The following is a 3,089-nucleotide window of genomic DNA, read 5'->3' as shown; positions in this document are numbered from 1 at the left end:
AAAAGCAAAAAAATAAAATAAAAAATTCTTCTGGTTATTTATAAATATTTCCATAGTGCTGATTAATCCAGAAAAGTGAGGAAGACCCTGAATGTAAATGTCCGTCCTTGCTGCCTGTCACCAGACGACCCTGGATGTAAATGTACGTTCTGGCTGCCTGTCACCAGACGACCCTGGATGTAAATGTCCTTCCTGGCTGCCTGTCACCAGACCACCCTGGATGTAAATGTACGTCCTGGCTGCCTGTCACCAGACCACCCTGGATGTAAATGTACGTCCTGGCTGCCTGTCACCAGACCACCCTGGATGTAAATGTACGTCCTGGCTGCCTGTCACCAGACCACCCTGGATGTAAATGTCCGTCCTTGCTGCCTGTCACCAGACGACCCTGGATGTAAATGTACGTCCTGGCTGCCTGTCACCAGACCACCCTGGATGTAAATGTCCGTCCTTGCTGCCTGTCACCAGACGACCCTGGATGTAAATGTACGTTCTGGCTGCCTGTCACCAGACCACCCTGGATGTAAATGTCCTTCCTGGCTGCCTGTCACCAGACCACCCTGGATGTAAATGTACGTCCTGGCTGCCTGTCACCAGACCACCCTGGATGTAAATGTACGTCCTGGCTGCCTGTCACCAGACCACCCTGGATGTAAATGTCCGTCCTTGCTGCCTGTCACCAGACGACCCTGGATGTAAATGTACGTCCTGGCTGCCTGTCACCAGACCACCCTGGATGTAAATGTACGTCCTTGCTGCCTGTCACCAGACCACCCTGGATGTAAATGTACGTCCTTGCTGCCTGTCACCAGACCACCCTGGATGTAAATGTCCGTCCTTGCTGCCTGTCACCAGACGACCCTGGATGTAAATGTCCGTCCTTGCTGCCTGTCACCAGACCACCCTGGATGTAAATGTACGTCCTTGCTGCCTGTCACCAGACCACCCTGGATGTAAATGTACGTCCTTGCTGCCTGGCACCAGACCACCCTGGATGTAAATGTCCGTCCTGGCTGCCTGTCACCAGACCACCCTGGATGTAAATGTCCGTCCTTGCTGCCTGTCACCAGACCACCCTGGATGTAAATGTCCGTCCTTGCTGCCTGTCACCAGACCACCCTGGATGTAAATGTACGTCCTGGCTGCCTGTCACCAGACGACCCTGGATGTAAATGTACGTCCTGGCTGCCTGTCACCAGACGACCCTGGATGTAAATGTCCGTCCTGGCTGCCTGTCACCAGACCACCCTGGATGTAAATGTACGTCCTGGCTGCCTGTCACCAGACCACCCTGGATGTAAATGTACGTCCTGGCTGCCTGTCACCAGACCACCCTGGATGTAAATGTACGTCCTGGCTGCCTGTCACCAGACCACCCTGGATGTAAATGTACGTCCTGGCTGCCTGTCACCAGACCACCCTGGATGTAAATGTACGTCCTGGCTGCCTGTCACCAGACGACCCTGGATGTAAATGTCCGTCCTTGCTGCCTGTCACCAGACCACCCTGGATGTAAATGTACGTCCTTGCTGCCTGTCACCAGACCACCCTGGACGTACATTTACATCCTGTGCTATGAAGAGCTTTCCGGAGCGGAGTGTGCTTCATAGCAGGATGGGGCCGGATGCAATCAGTTAATGACAGGCTGCAGCGATCACAGCGTTTATGTGTAACAGGAGCAGCTCGTGTCACTTACTGATTGGTGCCGCATGGAGGACGGGGGTCCCGATTGCTGTGTCGGAGCGCCGGAGGTCTCATACCGTCCTCCATGTGGTCCTATAACACTGATCAATGATATACCTATGGCGTAGCATTCTAGTGTATGTAATCTAATGGTTGCCGGTAATAGTCCCTCAGGGTGTAAAAAAGTAAAAATGTTTTTAAAAATCCCCCAAAGCCCCTCCCCCAATAAAGATTAAAATCCCCCCCCTTTCCCATTATATAAAGTAAACATATAATATACCGTAGTGTGCGTGATTGTCCGATCTATTAAAATATAACAAGCGTCACAGCGAACACGAAAAGGGAAAAAAGTGCCAGGATTACGATTTTTTTGTTACATTATTTATGAAAAACTAATAAAAGTGATCAAAACGTCCGAGCTACACGAATAATAATAAAAATTAGAGATCATGGCGCAAAAAATGACGCCACATACAGCCCGTAGGGGAAAAACTAAAACCGCTCACATGGATAAAGCGTCACATGGATAATTAATTGCAGCAAAAAAGGATTAAAAAAAAAAAAATCTATAACATTAGAGAATCTGTGTAACCTGCATCTGGTTGTGTTCAGACTTATAGAATAATGGTATCATGTCACTTTTACCATATAGTGCATTACATAGGAACCCCCCAAACCTTACCATATTGCATTCTTTTTTTACTATTTCACCCATTTATATCTTCATAAATAATATTTTGAGGTTCCATCATATATAATAGTTTGGGGTTCCATAATACATAATAGTTTGGGGTTCCGTCATGTATAATAGTTTGAGGTTCCATCATATATAATAGTTTGGGGTTCCATCATACATAATAGTTTGAGATTCCGTTATATATAATAGTTTTGGGTTCCGTAATACATAACAGTTTGGGGTTCCGTCTTGTATAATAGTTTGGGGTTCCGTCATACATAATAGTTTTGGGTTCTGTAATACATAATAGTTTGGGGTTCCGTTATATATAATAGTTTTGGGTTCCGTAATACATAACAGTTTGGGGTTCCGTCTTGTATAATAGTTTGGGGTTCCGTCATACATAATAGTTTTGGGTTCTGTAATACATAATAGTTTGGGGTTCCGTTATATATAATAGTTTGGGGTTCCGTCATACATAATAGTTTTGGGTTCTGTAATACATAATAGTTTGGGGTTCCGTCATACATAATAGTTTGGGTTCCGTCATGTATAATAGTTTGGGTTCCGTAATACATAATAGTTTGGGTTCCGTCATGTATAATAGTTTGGGGTTCCGCCATGTATAATAGTTTGGGGTTCCGCCATGTATAATAGTTTGGGTTCCGTAATACATAATAGTTTGGGTTCCGTCATGTATAATAGTTTGGGGTTCTGTTATATATAACAG

At 45.8% G+C, this 3,089-nt stretch overlaps 1 protein-coding gene across 1 annotated transcript in view; it reads right to left on the bottom strand.

The window, feature by feature from the left end:
* The window catches only part of LOC138786372 (zinc finger protein ZFP2-like), a 147,471-nt gene that overhangs the window by 105,116 nt on the left and 39,266 nt on the right, over positions 1 to 3,089 (bottom strand). The gene's annotated exons all lie outside the window — the stretch shown is intronic.

This window comes from Dendropsophus ebraccatus, chromosome 3 (genome assembly GCF_027789765.1).
Source record: "Dendropsophus ebraccatus isolate aDenEbr1 chromosome 3, aDenEbr1.pat, whole genome shotgun sequence".
Lineage (NCBI taxonomy): Eukaryota > Metazoa > Chordata > Amphibia > Anura > Hylidae > Dendropsophus > Dendropsophus ebraccatus.
Note: the sequence above shows the minus strand (reverse complement) of the source record. Positions and strands in the feature narration are given on the sequence as shown.